General features: G+C 41.2%; 1 protein-coding gene across 14 annotated transcripts in view; it reads right to left on the reverse strand.

Moving 5' to 3' along the window:
- The window catches only part of ESRRG (estrogen related receptor gamma), a 406,798-nt gene that overhangs the window by 242,327 nt on the left and 140,563 nt on the right, over nt 1–23,908 (reverse strand). The window lies entirely within an intron of this gene.

Raw genomic sequence — 23,908 nt, forward strand, 5'->3', positions numbered from 1 at the left:
TCTTATTTACAGTTCAGTGGTATCTACTGTTGCAAGTGAGATCCTCCTGCGCCAGGAGCCATACAAGTGCGAAGAGAGAAGACCGCCATGACCGATACATCATGCAATTCAAAGAGACCAGCAAGAGAACTGCTGGGAATTGAATGCACGTGTCCTGTGCTCCAGCCAGGAGCCTAAACCTAAAGGTTATCCTGTCCTAGCGTAGCACCATATCACCTCTAGCGCCAATTAGGCTGACCAGAACTGTATATATCTACCTGCCTATTCAATTCATATCGAGAAGGAAGGAGAAAGGGGGGCGGGGGGAAGAGAGAGAGAAGAAACAAAAAAGGCAAGGTCAAGCACTTAAGTATGAGCCATGCACCTTGTATCAGTAAGAAACACCTCACACAGCCCCAAACCCCCAGCCCAACACCAGAAACTGCTGCCTCCTGCTAAGCTGTAAGTCAGCTCACTCCAATCGCCAGACCAGTTCTCTTCTTATCTGCGTTCAAGACCACAAAAACGTCTCCCACCAAAAGCCTTTTTATGCATCTCTGTTTATTGTTCTCTGTAAATCCAATGAGAAGGCTAACGTAGGTGTTCTGCTAATCTACAAAACCTGATTAGCGTGCACCAAAGACAAGGACAACTATGTGCTCCGACATGCTGAGAAACCTCACAGGGTGGCATCCTAAGCGACTGCAAGAGCCGTACAGATGAGATGTCTAACAAGGCTGTCCCAAAACTCTGATTTACACTCCCTGCCTCAAAGTTTTGACTTTTTCCCTGCACAGCAGACTTTGAATTGGTCCTGGCCAGCAGGAGAGAGGGACAAACGCAAGAACTACCCTCTTCAGTCCAATTCTCCGTGGGATTGAACATTTCTCATGAAACAAAGATGCTGCCTCAAAAGCCTGTTTTTCCTCAACCTGTAAAGTTCTGAAGACCTCTCCAGAAGTCTCCATAGCCTAGAAGACTGCAGTGAGCCATGAAGCCCATCCACACCTCACCAATGCTGTGCCTCAGCAGATCTCCCTGCCCACAGTACAGCACTGGTTTCGAATGACTCACAGAAGAGGAGAGTTGGAAAAATAAATCCAGGATCCCGGCAGAAAACAAGAGAAAGGAAACCCAAGTCAGCCAGCCTGAGCTCCAAAATTATTTGTATGAACATCTGCCTTCATGTGACACAGATGAAAAGAGCTTGCTCTTTCTCTGAAACATCAAAAAAGTTAGATTCTGCCAGTGATTTCTGATGTAAATGTATGTAGATAGCAGGTACTAACTTTACTGAAGTCATTGCCATACCCAGGATTATTAAGCGCTGGATGGGGCTTTGAGCAACCTGGTCTAGTGGAAGGCATCCCTGCCCATGGCAGGGGGGTTGGAACTAGGTGGTCTTCAAGGTCCCTTCCAACCCAAACCATTCTGTGATTCTATGATCAGTTCCAGGAGAAACAATACCAAGCCTTGGTCATGAAACCTAATGTGATTCTATTCACCTCACCATCCTTACTCCTTACAACCATGAGGCCAAGAGATACCATACCATATAATGGTTCTCCCAAGCCCAGAAAATTGGAAAGCTTACTATTTTCGTTTAAAAATAAATAAATAAATCTTGCAGTCACTTTTGAACTCCTGTCTGTACCACTGGGACAAATGCATTCAGTATCAGGAAGAGAAGCACTAGGAGGGCTTTTATGATTCAGTACAACAAAAAGAAAAAAGAAAAAAAAAAAAAAGGAGATAAAGGTGTTGCAAAATGTCCTGTTCCTATTCTGGTAATAATCTCAAAAAAAAAAAAAAAATTAAGACTCATGTCAGAAAGCATGTCCCCTATTTTTATCAGGATTTTAGGTTTAATCCATGTAGAGGATTTCCAAACTAGCTTTTATTATAGCACCAAAACATGCTAAGAATACTGAGTGAATTAATCAAAGCACCTTGATTCACAACCGAAAAAATAAAAAAAAAAATCAAGAAAACCTGAAGCCCCAAAAGAAAACGGGGTAGTAAACACTGAATTAATTTTTTTGTCTCTTTTCCCTCAGGCATGTGGAGCAGTCCCATTACCAATACAAGACGGTCAGGGGGCTGTTTGGTGGGGTTTTGTGGGTTGGTTGGGTTTTTTTGTGGTTTGTTGTTGGTTTTTTTTGTTTTGTTGTTTTTTTTTTTACTATCTTACTTTTTCATACAGAGATGAAGTATAAAGAGACTTTTGGGAACTGACAGTGGTATGGAGCGGGAACAAGATGCCTTCAGCCCTTCTCCATAAACCATTCCATCAACAGAAGTCTCCGGCAGGTCGGAGACGGACTAACTTCTCCAAGGTATTAAATTAAAAGATGTTGAATTAAGTTAAATGCCCCACATTGAATTGACATTTCCCTTTTTTAATGCAAGCTAAGATTGATGAAAAATACCACTTATCTACATTAAGGGTCAAAATATCCAGCAAAAGAAGCCTCTGGTTCAGCGCGTCAGAGCAAAGTCAGTCTTACATAATCCGGGGACCAGAACGCGGATCACATTCTGATGATCCAATTAATGGTGGGATACTTTGCAATCAGCCAGGAAGCAAGGCCCCTAACAGATTGTGGGGCTGTAACATCAATTTCTTAAGTGCATTTAAAGGATTACAAATGTTAGTCCTGGCTTGAGATTGAAACACCTATTGAGGTGCTCTGAACCACATTACAGTAATTGGGTACCTGAATTAATGCCATTTCTTCTGATGGGTGAGTTGAACACATTGGAATTACGGATTTCTTTTGCTGTTTCACTTTCAGCGGGTTTTTTTTTTTTCTTCCCCCCCTCAGAACATAAATCTAAGGCAGAATATCTCTTTTTATCTAGATAGCTTTAATTACAGCCCCGAGGCACCCAAGTACTGTCCTAATTTTACCTCCTACATTGTTTGGGTGCATTTCTTTTTTTTTTTTTTTCTTTTTTTTTTTTTTTTTTTCTTTTTTTTTTTTTCTTATTATTTTACCATGCAGTGACATTAAGAAGGGAATAAAATAATTTTTTTCTTGAAGCTTCGGGGGAAGGGGGGAATAGGCTGCTGAGAGGTGGAGAAAGAAGATTCTTTCTTTTCCTTCTCATATCCCTCTTCCACTATGTAAACCTTTTTATGCATGCACCAGATACCATTTGCAGTGTTTTACACCTCTAGAGAGCTAGAACTAGGGCTGCCTCAATTAGTCTTCTATTCCTTCTGAGGTCAGTTCAAGTAAAGGTCTCAATCATATCAAATTGGCAGGAATGCTAACTACCTGGGTATTTCAAACCATACAGGGTTTAGCCAAAGAGCTTAAAAAACATGTAGCTGATTTCAAGAGCACCTAGCGAGTATACAGCATAAAGCCGTACATGTGTGCCAGAGACTAAACTCACTCACCTGGTGCATGAAATGTTTAAAAATATGAAATAGGTTAGGGCATAGGTTTGTTTGTAGGGCTTTTCAGCCAGGCAGTGTCTCTGTTAGACTGCGGTACGCAGCATATAGGACACACGCATTTTCCTCTTGTATCTTATGAGTTTTGATAATTAGAGTTATAACAGGGAATTCCATCCATTTTTGTCCTCGGCGTATGTGGCGCTGACATTTCAGCGACCTCAGCAGTGATTTCTCACTTGCAGCTAACTGGAATGTACACAACCATGATATAATGCTCACACTGTGAAAAAAGAGGTGGGAAACAGAGCGTGGTATTCTAAATATTCCAGTCCACTCTGTACATTTCTTTTATCTGGTTACAGCACATCAAGCTTAGATATTCTTTTAATTACTAATACACCTCAAAAAAAAAAAGTAATTGAAGTTATAAAGCATGCATGCAAGTATATATACACACACACACTTTATAATTCATGTATTATACATTCTTTCAGAGGTATTACAACTTTTTGTTCTATATGCAGGATTCTGTAAGAAACTGCGATGCCACAGTGATTCTGCTATAATTTTGGTTTTGCTTAAGATACCTGTAAACAGCAGATAGAGGAGCTATTTATCTTCTTTGCTGGTTAAGAGGAAGCCTTAGCGTATACCTTAGGGGAGCTAAGGAAGCACAATGATTTAACAGGCATATGAAGGGAAGAGACAGCTTCTAGTTCCGTAATAGAACTTTCTGATGCTCAGGAAAAAGTGGTTTGCATGGTTTGGTTGGATAGCCTTTTACAGTTAACTATTTTATTAATTTATTTCCTACCACATAAGAAACATCAGATTTAGGAGGGGTCACTGGGGACGATTCAGCTGTGCTTCTGGTTTCTCTTGAATGGTTTTGAATGTTCCTTTATTTTCCATTCCCACTAAGGCAGGCTATTCCTAGAGTTTAGAAATAACCCTTCTGAAACACAATGAAACCTACAAACTATCTCCACATAAGAGGTAATTAATCAGAGGATAGACATAGCTTCATTGTAAGGTCCAAATGATGAAGCAGGGCATAAGGATTTTCAAGAAGTGCCTCAAATTTCAGAGCAGTTTTTGACTCATTAGATCATGCTGGCTGAAATGATTTACATACAGATAATGAAAACGCAGACCCCAAGGACTAGTTAGCTGTTTAGCAGTGTATACATTTTATATAAGCATTTCCATACATCTAGTTTTAAATTCATTAAAAAATTAATTGCTACCCAGCGCTCTACATTGCACAGCACGCAGCTCCAATGCACTTTCTAAATGACTGCCTTCTATCACTCCTCCAGTGAGCCTGCAGACAAGTCAGACTTTGCTGTCTTGAAAGCCTTGACTACCAATTTGCAGCAAAGCTCATGTTTATTATAGCGAGAAAGAATCACGAACCGAACTTCAGGAAACATTTGGGGTTTTTTTTTAGTATTTCGGTAATGTTTTGGAATAACAGAAAAACTTTCTCCCTCTCCTCCTTTAGCAAAGGCAGCGTGATGCCCTTAGGAGTCCACCACAGAGACACCAGCAATAACAGCTCCAACATGCTCAGAAAGCACTGACCTCACTAACTCTCATTTTGGACCCGATCCAAAGTTTATTGAAGTCATATGGAGACTTTGCATTAGCTTCAGTATTTTGTAGTTCAGGCCTTCTAGTCCCATTCCCCCCTCAAAACCCTAATGGAGCTTTGCTGTGCGAGCGTTAACTATGTTGTTATTGCCGTGGCACATTCAGCATGAAGTGCCTAGTGATAACGTCGTCCCAATGTCTGTCTGCTTTTTTATGGCTTGGGTAAGAAGAAAAAAAAAAGTTATTTTCCATAAGCAATTAACAAAAATTAGTCTTGGATTTTTACAGATGGGTAATGATTTGGGACCCAAGGGGGCCTAAGGTTCACTTTTTAGTAATAACATTTAATGGATAAAAATTTTAAAAAGTCTTTCCACACTCCTTCCATCATATTTCCCAAATATTTACAGTGTACACCTCGGGTTTGAAATAAACCAGGGAGAACTAATGCATTGTTTACACTTGGAATCCGAGGTGGCCCCGTCCCAGCAGGGCAGTACAATGCGCTGTATCTTTCCCTTCTCAGTACTTATCTTAATCTTAATAACTAGCCAGACAACTGACTCCAGAGTCCTGGGCTTATCGACTGGAATTCGTCACATGCACACAAGAGAAGACAAGAAATGCATTATATAACAATGCCATACAAATCATTATCTTTTAATATTTAAAAGTATGTATTCAAAGTCTGATATGAAACCATTTTGGTTGAACTCAATTCCACTGGTTGTTATTAAATTTGATAGCAAGTGAACAAAAATACACTTGTAACGTATTTATCTGCAGAAACGTTTATTTGCAACAGATCAAAAGGCTGCTTCTTACTGCATTTTAGTTACTGCTATCAAATGCAATCTGCTTTTTAAACATGCTTTGATATAGGAAGACTATTTTCAAAACAGGTTAATAGGAAATATATAATGTTGGTGGGGTTGTTTTTTTTTTCAGGTATCCTAAGCAGCAAGAAATACCCAGAGAGCGAACAGAAAGTCTATTGCGCCCTCACTCCAGGCCTATGACATGATTTCTTTGGAACAAGTTTCTGTAAGCTACAGCAAAACCTGCATCCACCAGGCACTTAGACTGTGCTTTCAAAACTGTCACATGGATCTGAATTTTGGTTCTGGTGTCTCTAAATGGCTGCCTTTTTTTTTTTTTTTTTTGTTGCCAGGAAGCAGACACATGTGCGAACCACAGCATCAGGGGTGCTTTTAGTTGCAAGGTTTTTGCTGCGAGGCTTTTCACATCTTTCTCTGTACCTCCATGGTAAGAGCTGCTCGAGTATATATGCACCATGTGATGGGGCAGGGGGGGCAGGTAGGGGCACACGGAGAATAAGGATTAGGAGCCCACTCCTGCAGAACGAGGGAAGGGACAATGGTTTTGAACACAGATCCTGTCAATAGCCCCTCTCCCTTCGCCTGCAGAAGGATAATGGAGAAGATGGATACCTCACACACTGACATTATTTTACCATGCACTTCAACTGGGCTTATACAAAATAAAGATGAGTTAAGAAAGATGCTGTAAATTTACTTCTCTGCTTACTTTGCTCTAACCCAGCCTATAAAGCGTTACTCATGGCAAGTATTCACACCCTCACATTCAAACAGACAAGCACTGCTAGTGCCAGCTTTTCCCAAATTTCTCTTCCACATCAAAAATTTTTGAAGCACACCCTAGGCCAATCCTAGTGTTAAATCACAAACCACAGTAAATCAATTAGTTAATCAATCCCATCAGGCAATCAATTAACATGAACTAAGAAATCCCTGAGCAGACATATTCTCATGCGAACAAAGGTCACCCACCGGGGCCTTTATATGTCTGTTCATATTAGTTTAAGCCCAGGTTTAGAAGGAGAAATTTTCCTGTGATAACAGTTCTTTGTATTGATGTGTCAGCACAGACACCTAGTCTCCGTGTGTGTCTGGCAGAGATCGTCTGTATTTTTACTCATGTAATAACTAGAGGCCACTTTCAGAAGAGGGAATCTGAGATCTGTGCTCTGATGCAGCGAGAGACGAGACCTCTTTCAGTGCCACCGAAATGACTTTGCGCCAGGCTTTGTAACCGTACCCGAACAAAAGAATGGACTGGGCTTTTTCAAGCACACACATCAAAAATGGCAAGTGCAAGTGGACTCGCCATCACCCCCAAACACTTCATCCACGTTGCAAAGGTGATTATTGCATCCATTTACTGTGGTCAGCTTCAGTCTTTGTAAGAGCTAGGGAAAAAACATTTTGAACACCTAAATAAACACCTCCTCTGTGACACCTGAGATTCCCCTTTCTACTCAGAACTATTAAATAATTACATTAATTACCAGAATTTTATAGTCACGTGGTAGTTGCCACAAGGATAATCCACAGTTCAGTGATGAATCCATTCAGTCAGATTTACAACAGACTTGCAACCTAAGGAGATGAGGTTACCTCCACCTATCAGCTGGAAGAAACTGAATTTTTGGGGTGGGAGGAAGAAAAATCTATGCACACAAGGGTCCACATAAAGTTCATAGCAAAGCAGAAGTTCCAGCAGGGCCAAATGTGGATGGTAACTTTAATTGCGTGATATGAAATGTTATGGGTCAGGCCTGCTGACTTCTGCTTGATCACCATCACTACTTGTTATTTGGGTATGGTTGTGCTATGAGGTGGCTCATCAGCATAACTCTTATAGCAGATGATCAAGCTGTGTAGCACCTGGTCTTCATTTACCTCCAAAATCCATTGCAAGTGCAGTGTCCGTTCTGCATCACTCCTTTTCCACTAAATAAATTGTACATTTAGCAGCAAACATGGTATCAAATAAAGTCTGGAATGGCTCTTCTAATCCTAGCCAAAGTCAGGGAAAGAAAGATGCCTAGAACAGTGCAGAATTGGCCTAACTTGGGACAGGGGGGAAAAAAATGCAAAGGTATGAAAATGTATTCAGCAATGCTCTCGGTGCTCAGATCCAGCGGTGACAGGACTATAAGCAGATGCATTAGGTTGGAAATATATCAAGGTTAGATTAAGCTGCAGAGTTTCCATTTTATTAATGGTCTTCAATCTGACTCCTTAATAAAATGGAAACCATTTGTAAAATTTTGATCAGAATCCACACTTAGCTTTCAAATGCTTGCAACCTTTGGGTATATTCGGGAACAGATTTCAGAGAGCCCATGCCTAAAAATGAAGGAGAGAAGGGAATGAGAAGGAGAAAATGACTCGAGGTGAGTCAGACCTTGAAGTGAATTATTATGTAAACTGTGAGTTAGGCTAAATGAAGAAACCGTTGGGACAGCATGGTGGGTTTTTTTGCATGGATCGCAGAGATGCTGCACTGGACCACTGCAGCATCTGCCACAGCAGTGTAACTAGAAGAGTAAATATCTGAGATGTCTATATTTAAATGTTATCCTCACTGGCATAGCAGAGCCACTGGAGTGCTGCTTGAAACTGGAAAGCCCAGGTGGCCGGCAGGCTGAAGAAGGAGCGGGAGCTGCAATTAATGCAATGCTCTATCATTATCAATTCATTCAAGTTTACTCTCTCCTGTTGGCAGGGAACAGAAGAGAGAACTGTTTTACCTAACAGTTACTGGAGAAAGAAGTGTTGTTGAATAAAATAAACGTGACGTGAAAAGAAAGTTCCTAGAAAAATCACCCCTCAGCTGCCTCTCTCATGCAGAAGGTAGCCTGCAGAGAAAGAAACTAAAGTTTAGGTTTCTAATGTAAAAAGAAGCTGAAACCCATGTTCAGAGCTACGCAAAAATTTCATTTAGTAGTAAGCCTGCCAGAAGGGGAAGGAAAAAAAAAAAACTAAAAAAAAAATCTCACAAGTATGTACACTGTGCTGCTGCACTGCTGGTATCTGAAACCTGAAGAAGAAATCTTAGAGGCATTATTATTCATATATGGCAGTCTGTGGATTAATTGACTATAGGCTTACACAGATTGCTGAAATTACTTTAACTGGGCTTTTTGTCTGGTAAGTGGTTGGATCCAAAGCAAAAGGAACACATGGAAAACAGAGGACTGAAGTTCTCCTTCAGAGAGGGAGAATCACATCATACGATCTCCAAGCGGGATCAGAGTGTTAAAAAAAAAATACAAGGAGAACAGTAGAGCATCATCCACACTGACTTACAACCTTCAGTAAGAACAGTTGAATTATCCAAGGCCATGGCCTTTGTTAGCAAGCAAAGGCTTTTCCTAACACTTGAACCCGATGACGTCTATACTAATAAAGCTTACATCCATAATGAAGCATGAGCACTTCCTCTGGGAAAGGCCTGGAGCTATCAGGAAGGACAACATGGTACTGTAACAAATTAAAAGTCTGTTCTCTCCCTTTGACTTTGATATCTACTTGGATGACATTTGCAGCACTGATAGGGACAATGCTACAGAAGGAAGAACGTTGATTAGTCTAGCCACTAGAAAGTCATCTATTATCCTAGGAGACAAATCTGGAAATTTTTAATAAAACTCAACACTGTCACTTCACCTTACACCTATGCCCAAGACATCCTCCATACACCACATCACTCACCAGTCCTTCCCTGTTGGTAGACTACTTCTTGAAGTTATGTTGAGTAGTGGCACAGCAAAGATTATAAACTCAGGTGAAGTTCACCACAAAAAACAACTAGATGACGACAGTACCCATCTCCAAACTAAACCAGCGAAGTGAGTCAATGTCTTGCAGCTTTTTGTGGGACTCCAGCAAGACTTAAACAAAATGCTTTGTAGTGTCCATCTCATAATGAAAGAGAAGGTACTCAGCAAGGTGCTAATCCAATGCAACACACAAACTAGCAGTTTATTTAAAACCAAACTTGATCCTTATTGGGAGCCGAGATATTTGAAGCACACACAAGTAAAACTAATTTAACCTTTGAAAAGTTATCTCCGGAGGGAAGAACAGAAATCCCTTTATAAGATTTTTAAGCACTGCAATTATTGACGAGGACTATATTACTTCAGTTTTCTCTGATCAGAAAAAAAAGCAAAGCCACAGGAGACATCAGCAGCTGTCAGGCTGTTTTCCAACTGCAATGAGGTAGTTTACAGTGGGCTTGTGCCAGTCTCTTAAGACCCAGTTAAGAAGCCTTTTTAAAATGCCTTAAAAAGCCAACTCATACATTAATCAAGTTGAGCCCTCATCCATACTTACTGCAATACATCAATTACCATGTCTTTTTTTTTATATTTTAATAAATTCCAGTTGACAGCAGACACCTTATTAAGGCTCACTAAAATGATACAATAAGTAAAAGGCTATTAATATTGCTTTTTTTCCCTGCTGCTATTGTCTTGCCGCACTGGTCTGCAAACAAATTCAGGCTGCATTACAATTAATGCCAATGGAACTCCTTCTAACGACTTCCAGCTTGCTAATTTTTTACGCTAATAATAAAAAAAAGGCATTGCTATGCAAGAACGGCCCCCTTTTATCATGCTCGCATGGCACACTAGAGAGCTCCTGCCATTGTTCACATGAAAGACAATTAAACCCAGGAACATCAAACCCAAAAATGACAATCTGCTAACCAGCACTGGGTATTGCTGAATTCTTTTCTCTATTTTCTGAACTGATAGAAAACAATTCTCCAAAGACGTTTCCCTCCCCCATGCCCACCCTTTGGAAAAAAAAAAAAAAAGTTTGAAAAATACCCTCGCTGATTTATGCATCTCTGCCTAGAATTTATTAACTGTCTAGGGCCAATTTCTCTCTCACATGTCTATTGCCTCCAGGTTTGAATTCTGGACACATTTCAAGAAACGCAACAATAATATTGTCCATGTAGTTTCATATTTAAAAATAAACAATTTTTTTTCCATGGTTCGTGTTTTCTGAAACACAACATAAAATGCTAAAGGCAGGAGCATGAAGTTGGTGTGCTGACAAGTTTATTTCTCCCAGTCTTCTGGGGAGAAGGATGGAGAGCAAAAGGGGTCATATGGTTTGTTGAAAATTAAACACTTCCACAATGTTAATTTAGCGTAAAAGTAACTTCTATTAAAGGTTTTTTCATCTATGCCCTTTGTTATGGAGCTTAAGACCCAGTTTTATAGCAGTATTTTCAAATTTGCACCTGGAATATATAGGTATTTTTATTTTTTACTTTTTTTTTTAATGAACTGTAGTATTGAACTACGTGCATTTACAGAGGCACAATATTATAAACATGGCCAATTATACTACTTTGTAACTCTGTAAATGACTTTTCACCAAGAGTTTCAAGGCACTTCAGTATTTGTTAATTCTTATAAGATCTTTGAGAAGTAGATGTTTTTATATCTGTTTCACAGGTATATAAACTAGGTGACAGAAAGGTTAAGTGATGTTTTTAAGACCACAATGCAATCCTGGTAGTAATACAAGTACAACCCCAAAAATCCAACCGTCACCATGAAGATGCCTCAGAAATTTTGACAACTCTTCAGCTCATCATAACACTGAAGCACATACTTAAGATGCATTCTTACCCAGGACCTCACTTGCCTAACTTCAAGGACACCCCAAAGTCCTGCTTGGCTCTCACCCAACTCCAGCTGCCCTGATCACGAGGTACTTCCTGAGCCAAAGCCCACGCACCTCCCAGCAGCTTGCGCCCCAGCCCCGTCACTTTATCTTACCCCTAGTAAATGCATATTTATCACAAGAAATTCAGGAAGTTAGAACCACAGCAAATAACTGGTTGATATTCTGAAATATTCACGTTACTAGTAAGTCAGCGAGTGTATGGATGTCCATGTTAAATACATGACATTAAGATGTAATTGATAACTTGCTGATTGCTACACACTTGACACGAGTAACAAGAGGCAAAGCTTTGGCTGAAGGATACAAGTCTCACGAAAAAGAGTCCAAATTATATTTAGTATCAAATCGTAGAACTACGTGTAAGTATCAGACCTTATAAACATGCAGCAGTAGAAGAAATTTATGTTTTTAGTGAGAAACTGGGAAATTCCCATGTCCCTTTTGCCATATATAAAGGACTTCCTACCCCCTTTAGGCTGAAGGACATCAGGCCTTAAACCCATCACCTGAGCAGCCCTGAATATTTCCAGGCCTCTGCTCCAGACCAAAGTAGTTGCGGTAAAATCTACATTTGGGAGAAAAACAACAACACAAAAATGTTCGTAACAGCCACCAAGAGCTGTGGAGTGTTAAGAACATACCCCAGGAAAGATGGATTAGTAGGAAGTGGCCAAAAGAGGCCATAAAATGTGCATTATAAATGCAATTCATCACATAACTGTGCAATTTGTCAAATGGATATTGTACCTTGCATAGTGTCTTTTGGGACAGAAGCAAAAGAAAAAGGCCTGGGAGATAACAGTTCTATTCCTGGCTCTGCTACTGGTTCTCTTTTTGACCTTGGAGAAGGCTTTTTAGCCAAAATACATAGACTGTTTTCTACTCCTGTTATTGCACATCCAACTTCATTTTGATCAGGTCATAGTTGCACTTCTAAAACTGTGGTGTCCTGAATCCAGAGAACTAGGAGACACCTAACAAATCTGATTTTTCAGGCGTCCGTTAGCCTATGGGCCAAGACTACAGAATTTTATGCATAAACCAGGAAAGATAAAGCTAACATCTTAAAGATATTTCACAAGAATTAACTTGATATACTCGCAGATGTGGTTAAATAGGTATGGAAGCATTTCATTGTTAGACTAAGATGCCGCTAAAATAATTGCAACTGAATAGCACAAAGCAGAACCTTATATAAGCGGTGCAACACTGGAGTCATTGAAATCCGTAACTGCCAGCCATCACCCAGCCTGCTAAAACACAGCCTTGCACTCTCCATCAGCTGACCAGTCAATGGGCTGGGTATTTGCTGGATATGAAAAATCTCTTTAGCCATTAACCAGTGAGTCGGACTACATGAGCATGGAGCATATGATCCTTACCTGTTACTCCTGGGAAAGGAAACTTTCTGTTGGGGAAACAGAAGCAATTAGGCCTGCGGTGCTTCCCAAACTGGATGAGCCTGGGTAGCTGTGGGAAGAAGGACAGAGAAACCTGCTGGGAGCAGCTCTGCTGCTTTATGGTGGTGTTGCCCTCCACTGTTGACCAGCAGTCTCTCAAGGCAGCCTCACCAGCTGCTCACAAAAGCACTCCAGTCTGCTCCAGTACAGCCTTCAGCAGCTTCACTCACTGTACCCACTCCCAGAGTAGGAAAACTCACATTATCTCTCTCTCTCTCTCTGAGCACTAACCTCTTTCACTGAACCAGTTAGAACCACAATGGCTTGTTTGGTTACATTCCATCCAAACATGCACTACTTTGGCCCCAGTAAACAGTTAGTCTTCATCCATCTCCAACATACACTACTTTTCTGAGGTACCAGCTGGGATGTCCCTTCAGCTCGGCATATGTGATAAGGATAAACACACTTGCACTGAGTACACCGAAAGGTCTTTTGGCATCTCAGTAAGACCCATGGAGCAGCTGTGTGCATCAGCAGCGGTGAAGCAGCCAAGAATCACTGGCAGCATCCTCACCTATGAAAATCACTGATTTTTGTAGATAAGGAGGCTGCGGTGCTGATCTGGCCCACTGTGCGCATAGTGGACAACTTGATCCAGGAGGCAGCTACCTGCACCTACCCTGTCTGCCACCTGTGTAGTCCAAGGCCTGCCTTCTTTTCTCTGTAATGGAGACTTCAGCTCTACAGCAGAGTGCAGGCTTTCACTCCACATGAGCCAGCTGCTTTACAAGTGGCAATTGCATGCAGGGGCTACACATAAACCACTGCCATTCCTCAGCACAACTCACTGGGATTAAAAAAAAAAAAAGAGAGAGAGAGAGAAAAAAAAAATCTCAATTTTGCTGATTTGGGGGGACAGGGTTCTGTGTTTGTTTTGGGTTTTTTTTTTCCCCCCATACTGAAAAGACAAAACAAATTAAAAGTACTAAAAAAATCCACTTCTGTTTTCAACAGTCACACATGCACCGGGTTTGGCTCATTTAGACACTGTATTGGAAACAATTACACAACTCCCCATGTCTACAATAAAAATCAAAGGCAAACTTTTCCCCCCCGCCACAACATACCATTTTTGCAGCTCATTTTAGCCCTATAGAAAGTATGAAAAAACCCACCCCCAAATTCATACTGTTGAAATCAGAAGCCAAGTTTCAACTCATGTGATCACAAAAGAAAAATAAAGAAAGCAAATTAACAGGTCTGACATCACAGCCAAATTTTAGCATCGCTTATATCTGTGTCAATCAATAATAAACCCATACAGTTACTCTGAATTAATGCAGATGGAAAATGAAAGTAGACAAAACCCATACTGACTGTAATGAAATTGCTTATTGATAGTGCTTCACTTACTGTCCAAATAAAAGCAAAGTATATGACCAAATTGTTTTATACACATTCCCTTCCTTTTAATTACAGTGTAAGAGCAGCAATCGTTATCTCTTCTATCAACTTACTTAGATTTATAATATGGCCTGCTCCCCACACTTAAGACAATATAACCTTACACCACGGCAATATTATAGTGCCACATCCTGTATCCTAGCAACGGTTTAGGGCTTGCATTTGATGTCAAAATAATGGGTCCTGCTTAATCTCTTGGTTTCTTGAAGTAGGGGGTCAAACACTGAAATCTAGGAGTTGAGGGAAAAAGAATTACTGAAGAGCATTCTAAAAGCACACCTATGGGGTACATGTTTATTATATGCACATGTGCACACATTGATGCCTACAGGTAAACAGATAACCACACATGCACACAAAAAAGATAGTCCTGTCTAAACAATTTAAAGACAAAAACCAGACCGAAAGCTGAGAAATGGAATGATGTACGTAATTTTCAAGATATCAGAGGCTTTTAACCAATACAATCTTCCTCCTGCTTTTATTAGTTCACTGTCTTCTGTAAGTTCGATAAAACATTTGACTTGTGGTCCCAGTTCTTCCTCATCTACATTTGGTCCTATCACCACATCAAAAGAGGAAAAAAAAAAAATATTCCTGCCCCTAATTTATTGTGCCGTGCCTTTTCTTTTCAAAGATTTGGTTAAAACATACTGATTAAGTGATCTGCTTCCTCGTGACATTCACCAAGCTATGACATAGCTAAGACTTATCAGCATTTAACTAAAAAAGTAATTGTGATGGAAAAATCTGAATGGCTTGGTTTGTATCAGCACCAGGATTGCTGGTGGTACCCAGCAATAGTGACCAAGTCACAGGATATTATTGGGTATCTCTGATTCAGTTCAGAGACTGGAAAGCACTTGGAAAGAGCAGGAATCACGTCTGGGTGGCTGTCAGAAATACACGTATGTATGTACGTCTGTAAAGGCGTATGTGTATACTGCCTTCGCAGGAGAAAAGACACAAGGCTGAATCTACAATTTTAAGAGCTGAGGAAAAGTGAAGAACTGACAGCCACGCTATTGGAATCTTCCCAGGTAATCCAATCCCCATTTCTGTATGTACAGGTTTGTAATTCTTACTTTTAATGCCCCTGGGAACACTGCAGACCAGGTAGGGGAACGGAGCATCAGCTGTCCCGTGAGCAACAAGTAAACAGGGCTTTGAAACAGCGGGTTTCTAAACAGGGCTGGTACTCAAACATACCGGGTAGGCTTGGGGCTATTTGCTCTTCTTTGCCCCCGAGGCCTCGACAGAGCAGAAGAAACAAAGATTGTTTCAAATTGTGTTTAATTTTCTCTGCACATCAGTTAAAAATACACAAGGAAAAAAAAAAAACACCTTTCCCCTTGAAAACTTGCAGTGAGCGTTCAAACCAGCAGAAGGTTTTGTGCGGCAGTCACTGTTCATCCAACAGCTACATTAACAAACCTTCAAACGCCCGCAGTACCACAGCTTTGCCTTCCCTCACTGCACCCCACCAATGCAGCCCCTTGGGAAGAGCCAGATAAAACAGGCAGCCCCTGGAGCATGCCCCCAACGTCAACTAACCCCGGCTCCGTGGGACCCGCGGAGACCGGAGAAATCAGAGGAGCCACACTTGGGTGCCTGGTACAAAGAGAGATCCCCAGCACAAGAAGAAAAACACTGCTCTTAGGCGAGCGATTTCTTTGTTATCCACAATATTTTACTTCGAGCTGCAAACCCAGAGCTTGAAAGGATCCTTGCTAGCTCTGTTTATTTATTTAAACCAATTCCTGGAGCCCTTCTTCTTTCTAAACAATACTGAGGTGAAGAGTTTACAGGAGCACGTTGCCCAGAGTTCAACCGTTCAGCAAGCGCTTTTCTGCAGCCCTAAGGAGAGGCAGCACCCAGCCCCGGAGCCTGCCCCATCCTCCTCTCCGTAAGGAAACCGTTCACTGCGTGGGCACACGCACACGGCAATTCACCCCTCTCTGCAATTGTCATGGCAGTCATTCCCTGACGGATATTATTATCCCCTGAAGACTGTGCATGGACAACCCTACCCCCTGCTAGGCTGTCCCAGTTTTATATAAATGGCAAATCTGGTCAGCTTACTCTATGGGAGGGAAATAAATAAATAAAGCAAGCTCCTTAAAAAGGGCAGCTGCTGCCACACTGCTGCATTAATGCAGCCCCCGCAGAGGGAAGGCACCCTCCCTTTTTCACTGCAGGTCCTTCCTTCCCCCCTGCAATGACACCACCACCAGTGAGGCACTGGGAGCCCTGCCATTGGCTTTACTGGGCAATCAAGTCTTCCACAATCTCCGGCAGCAAACAGGGTGTAGGCTGGCAAAGAGGGTCAGGTCCCTCCATGCCCCACTTTCCCTCCCAGCCAGCGCTGTTGCAAGAAAATGCTTTGAATTTAGGCAATGCTTCAACTTGTGCTGAGTAGCGTTAGAGATGAGCACAGCTTTGTGCACCCACCTGAACCCAGCTCAGCCTAAGCACAAACCTAAGTACTCTCTTGAACTCAAAGTCAAAACAAGAGAAGAGACAAAAATGCAAAGCAAAGTTTCAATTAAAGTATTTTTTCTTCTCCAGAGTTCTGTAATCCAACACAGGCTGGCAATAAATAAAAACCAAAAAAAGAGGCACTTATAATACATCTTTCAGAGGAGACTGTTGCAACAGAAACTGCAACCAAATCACAATTGTTGTATGAACTTGGTCTCTCATAAAAAAGCATTTGTGTGCTTGTTTGTTCAGAAGAATAAAGAAAAAAAACCAACCACACACACAGAAAACCCACTAAAAAATGAAGCCACACATCTTGCATAGCACTCATTTTTGACACCAGAAAATTCCCTTTACATTTCCTGGCACTGGAAGCCAAATACTCCCCTTGATCCACGTGCAAGGGAAGACTTGCAGACTGGGGAATTCCGCAGCTTTTCCACCCTGGTGTTATAGAAGCTCATTTTACATTTCCATTGGACAGGTAAAATTAAAATCAGAGGCAGGTAAGGAGAAAACAACCATTACAAACTAGTCTAACGCATAGGTAGAAGGCTTGCCAGCCAGCTTCTAAACAGCTAGTTTGTATAATACCCCGACACACACCTGCCTCAAGTAATTTTCCCCTTTTTGGGGTTTTGGTGGGTTTCTTTCTTTTTCTTTTTTTTTTTCTTTCTTTAGTTTTAGCTGGTTTTATTTTTAATCACTTAAAATAAATTGTATTGACCCTGAAACAAACCTATTCCAAGTTTTGTTGGTTAATTGCCATTAGCCACACAAAACACACCGAGGGGTTTCTCTTCCTTGGGCAGATGAATAAAACTCTGCAGACACAGTAAGAGTATTCTAGAGGCAGTGAAAACTGAAACCTTTAAAAGAAGAAACAACAGAGCAGCAAACTACAGGAACTTCAGAAAACCTTTCAGAAAACCAGTCTCAGCTGAGTCACTGCATGGTAGAAACTGTCATTTTGATACATGCCTGCTTTTTGCTTAGAACAAAGGGACAGAAGTCTCTAGTTGCTACCACACTACAAACAATAACACTTCAACATCCTTTTAAAAAAATTAAAAAAAAAAACCTCAGGCTGCTGTCAGATGGTCAGTCCAATAGACATTTTGTTTTTTCCAGTTTTAACATTTACAGTCACAGAAAAAAAATAAAATTGTATGTTGTGCTCATAGCCAGATCCCACATCATCCTCCTTGATTTGCTTCTTTCCCAAGAATTCTGTTCTGGTTTTTTAAAACAGCGTCCCACCACATAAATCATACACCAACACCGCAGGCATACGGCCAGCACAGGACTTCTGCAGCAGCTCATCAGGTAAAATTCAAGCTCACGTTTACAGCTTAAGTGATTACAAAAGAGATGAGTAATACAAGTTTGGGGTTTAAGTCTCTGGTTGTAGTTTATGCTACACCAGGAAACTGAGTTTTCAGGATGTAAATTTCCTCACTCATTATCATCTGAAAATAGCAGAGAGCAGCCCCAGTGGCACCCTCATCTACAGCCTTCCACTGACTTGGAATTTAAACGTCAAAACCAGAACACTGGCACCAAGTAACTTTCTAAAATGAAGTTAAATATCATGTTTAAGAAATATAGTGTCCAAGACAAATTTCAGCACATCGGCTAAATCAAAAGGTTTAGAGTTTTGGTCAGTTCATATCATTATTCAGATCATCACCAGCTGCCTCTCTAAAAGTGACTCTGATCCAACTGGGACTAAAAAGCCAAATGCAAATCTTACTAGCCTAGTCTTTCCTCTAAGGCTTTAGGCTCTTCTGGTTTTAGTCATAGATATAAAACCCATGAGAAGTCCCTTTCCCATTACGTTGCTGGTAAGATGCTAGCAGTGAAGAGATATCTGAGAATACTACACAATGTTAAAAAAAAAGTGTGGTTTTATTTCTTATCTAGGAACATAGGTACTCATAAACGAGTGGTAGATTGCTTAACTGTGTTACACAGACACTTTTTATGTTTTGTTTGCAATTATTTGAAATGGATTATTGAAACCAACAGTCACGCTGACATTACTCCTTGCTACCACACTCTTACTTTAGCTATTCATTATAAGCAAAAAGAGGAAAAAACCCTGTGATAGTGATTTGTGACCTTAGGGGAGACCAGGTGCAGAAAAGACTTCGTGAAAAAGCACGAATAAAGTTTTTGCCAGTATTTTCAAGGGAACACATCTGTGTTGTATCAGGTACAGGTACCACCAGCCTATGAAACGTCAGGTAACGGTGAGCAATGCAAACATTCGTGATCATCTACTGGAATTCTTTCCATGGACTGCAAACTCCAGAATGCTAATTTAAGTTATATGTCCACACATCAACTGATCTGGTAGCATTCACTTTAGTACTTACATATAACCATCACATTTTGTAAATGATTAACAATGTAAATACTCAGCACGTGCCTTTCCAAGTGTTCTCTGCCAGTAAAACGTTTGAAAATGTTTTGATCTCAACATGCTGAACTGCTGAGCATCGTAGTTTTGCACTTATGCCAGTGTAAATTAGCAGCAAGTCAATGGAGTTAAACTGGAACTAAAGAAAAAAATGTGCGAAAGCGAAATCAGATTCTGATAGTCACATTTTAATTATCACAGAAAGAAGACTTGAAATGCACTGCAGCAAAGTCAAGAAAAATGCTGTTGCTTGGTAAAAGTAATATTTATAAAATAAACTGAATGTAGTTAACATTAATAATGTTGACTTTGCTTTTTTAAATTGTGCCAAGAGTTGCTTGACCATTCATAGCAGCTTTTTCTTTTACTCTTTACATGTGCTTGACACAGTGTAGTACTGAACTAGATGGACATACTTCTAGGTGTTTTCAAAAGGGTTTCCAAAATCATGATAAGTAAGTAAGTAGTTGCATGTAATGGTGAATTTTAGTTATTCAGTTTAAACAAAGACACTTCAAGATATTTCACAGAGAACAACTCATCCTTAAAGCACATCACTCAGCTTGGTTAACCCTAACACACATGCTTCGATTTGCCAGGTTCAAATATGAAGTATCAGCTGCTAAATAAGAGGCAAGCTCCTCTCCTAGGACAGATAAATAGCCCCTGAGGTGAACCTTTAGTCAAGCAATGGACCAGCTGGAGGGAGTTCACCTTCTCTTGGAGCTGGGTTACCATTCATTAGACATGTCTTGCTGCTTATCTGCGAACTCACTGTAAGACAAGACTTCATTTAACATGTAGGCAGAACAACTAATTAGCAGCTTTTTTCCTCTGACTAATACAATTCCCTTCTAGTTGCTCCATAAAGAAGATTCAGTGGAACACCTCTGTGAAAGCAGTGGAATTCCAGGTAGTTATGGTGACGAATTTCATTGTGAATGAGGATCAATGTCCCATACTACTTTGAATAGTAATTTCTTAATTCTTATTCAAATCCGGCCAGCAAGATAATATAACTTGAACTGAATTGGCCATGTGATCCTGAAGGCATCCCATTAATGGGCTGTTCACTTAATTTATGTAATTTTAAAAAATTAAATACTCATATTTTAAATCCCTACTGCAGTCCTTCAGATTGAAAGTACATGTTTAAAAGTTATAGTATCTTTATAAATCAGTATGTCTGCACTTTCTTAGTTTGTTGACTGAACTTTCCCAAAGTTTTAAGTCATTTTCCCTCATCTCTCTCTCTTCTGCCTGTGGGAAGACTGAATTCCCAGCATCGAGCCTTTTCACACCCATTTACTAGCCATGTTACATGTCACAGAAAAAAACCTGCATTCATAAACTCTTATTTCAGTTGGCAAACAAACCAAGGTTTTCTATTTGTACAGAGAAAGCATAAAAATCCAGTTATAGGGACACTTTTACTGGTGGTCTGAAGCCAAATAAATCCTGTCTGTAAGCAAAACGAACACGAAGGCAGTTATTAATAACAAAAGCTTACGGGCCTAATTCTGCAAGATGCTGAGCTTCCTCCTCCAAGCCAACAGGGACTCAAGGTGATCAGCACCTTCTGTGAAGTATTCAGTAACTGTGCCCCAAAAGGCTCACTGCAGATGCTCCAGCGCGTCCCGAAGGCACAGCTGCCCCAGGCAGGAGCCCGCCCGGAGAGGGCGCACCACCGAGCGAAGAGGTGCCCCATCTATCTAGGGCTATTTATAAAGCTCACACTCAACATTCAGAGCCAAGCCCTAACTTGGCTACATGTCAAAGACCACACTGAAAAAACCCAACACCCTTATACCATCATTAAGAAAAACGCATGAAGCACCGATTTCTATTTTTGGCCACAGTTGTAAGCATTGCCAGGGTTACAGCTGCTTTATTGTGGTTTCTCAAGAATTTCCTTGATAAAAAAGGACAACAGAATTAGCTGAGCCTTTTGGAAATAGTCGCGCAGTCCAGCTGTAAAACAATGTCAAGTAGCTGGCAACAAAACAAAACAAAACCCCATAATACAACAGTAGCTGCACGTCTACCAGCAGCAGCACAGCTACCCTCTGAAGTTCTTTATTTGGAACTGGGAGAGGGTGGGAAAAGGGAGGCTTCACATCTTATAAAGCCACTACAGAAACCGGTAGAAGAAACCTTTTTGGTGGTGGGCACACCACGATAAACTGCTGGAGAAGACACACTCTTCCAGCGAGACCTACGGGTGCTGCGTGCATAGACACACTACGTGCACGTACGGAGAAGGGATGCAGGTGGAAAGTGTTCAACACTTTCAGAGGGAAAGGCGATAGTAAACAGTGTACTAGGAGCAAGGACTGAAAAACAAAGTAATAGAATCTTCAGAGTAGTTAGTCTTTCTTGTTTCATGCCAAAGAATTACAATCTGTGCCATTTGCTGGGAGAAGGCAGCTAAGTACAGAGCACAGTCAAGAGGACTGGATTTATCAAAGCCTTGGGCAAGCAGCTCTAGGCTTTTCCTAAAGATGCCTGCCTACTCCCCCAACTTCTGTAGGAATCTGTGATCAACGGTTTGTACCTGCTGGGAGACAAAGAGGCAGAAGCTTTCACCTATGTGTATGTACGTGTATGTCATGGTTTAACCCCAGCCAGCAGCCAAGCAGTGCACAGCTGCTCGCTCACCCCCCCAGGTGGGGTGGGGAACAGAACTGGAACAGTGGAAGTGAGAAAACCCATAGGCTGAGATAAAAACAGTTTAACAGGTAAAGGAAAAGCCACGTGAACAAGCAAAGCAAAACAAGGCGTTCATTCACCGCTTCCCGTCGGCGGGCTCCAGGGAAGCAGGGCTCCATCACATCTAACGGTTACTTGGGGATGATAAACAGCATCACTCTGAACATCTCCCTCTTCCTTCTCCTTCCCCCAGCTTTACATGCTGAGCATGATGCCATATGGAATGGGACATCCCCTTGGTCACGAGGGGCAGCTGTCCCAGCGGTGCCCCCCCCAGCTCCTTGTGCACCCCCAGCTCCCTTGCTCCAAGAAAAGCCCTTGGCTCTGGGTAGGCGCTGCTCAGCAGTAACAGGAACATCCCTGGGTTACCAGCGCTGTTTTCAGCACAGATCCAAAACACAGCCCCATACCAGCTACTGGGAAGAAAATCAACTCTATCCCAGCCCAAACCAGCACTGTGTACAAGTCCATTTCATGTCTGTAAGCAGGGAAGGATCATTCATGGACTATTACATCCCTGGAGTTTTAGAACATTAAATTATTACTGTAAAGGCAATGAAATGTCCAGACAAGGACATTATATCACATTACATATTAATTTCAGCGTTCATATTTTTTATACTATTCTTCCTGCATTTTTTGATTAGGAAAGAGAAGTTTCCTGCCCCTCCCTCAGTTTAAATTCAGAAATGCTGACAAACACGCTGAACAGTTAGAGGAGCTGGCTACATGGGAGAGTTACAAAGAACGGTTATTTCTTACTACCTGTCTTTGCAGGCAAGGCTTACAAGAGGAAGGAATCTTCTGTGGCTAAAGGAGAAAGCAAAGTAAGGCAGCTCACCACTGACCGCGTACTCGTCCTGCGCAACGGGAGCCAGTATCTGTTTAACTTCAGAGTAAGTTTCCACGCAAAAATTTAATACTCCTTCACAAGTCAAATTCTTTCATACATCAGTACTCTTCATGGATATACTAAGAAAGACCATAATTGTGTATGATCACAGCAATCAACCCCATAATTATTTCACCTGGGACCCTTCCCATCCCTGCCTGACTCACCTATAGCGTCAAGGTGTTAGACCGCACACCGTGAGTGGTGGGAAGTGACTTCAGCTATAAAGTGAGTGAAACAATCAAGACCAAACCAGGTTAGCTACTACGCCCCTGGCAGTGTAAGTGTTGAATAAAAGAAGTCTTCACTTAGACCAAACAGTAACCTAATATCTGTATTTAAAAAAAAATCCCAAACCACAGAAAGAGAGGATTCATTTGTCAAGTACAAGTACAGAAAACAGGGCACTCATCTGGAACCCAGAAGACATGAATTACAGGTAATATTTTCAAAATTGTCTACGGTCTAGATAATTTAATTAACTCAGGCATAGCTCACTCAGCATCATGGTGCCTGGATTTCTTTTAAACATGAGTTCAAGGTCAATGTTGAGCAACACCCGAAAACCCTAAAAATCCCATTTGGGGATGGTGGTGAACATCTCTGAACACCAACAAGGCCAAAGTTAAGCATGTAGGTGTATTTGTTCTGTGGCCCATGCTAGCAGTGCTGAAAGAGGAGGACTGTCTGGGGACCACTGAAGCACACATTGGGCTTGCCTCCGGGAGAGGCCTGTTTCAATACATAACCCGTGTGGAGAGGCTGGAATACTTATCACACAAATCCTTGCTTTTCTCCATAACTACACTTCTGAGAGAGCCCAGAGTCAGGCCTTTAGGAGCCAAGTTCTGCAGCAGCAATGCTCTTCGGGGAAAGAAGTAGTTTTTCATTAATGTGCTTTCACTGATTTTTTACGTTTATCAAACCACATCATTCTTCACATCCACTGCCCCCTTGCTCATTGGTCTCATCTTTTCTTTTTAGATTGTAAATCCCCCTAGCCTGGACACCACATGTAAA

This window comes from Falco punctatus (genome assembly GCF_963210335.1).
Source record: "Falco punctatus genome assembly, chromosome: 12".
Taxonomy (NCBI): Eukaryota; Metazoa; Chordata; class Aves; order Falconiformes; family Falconidae; genus Falco; species Falco punctatus.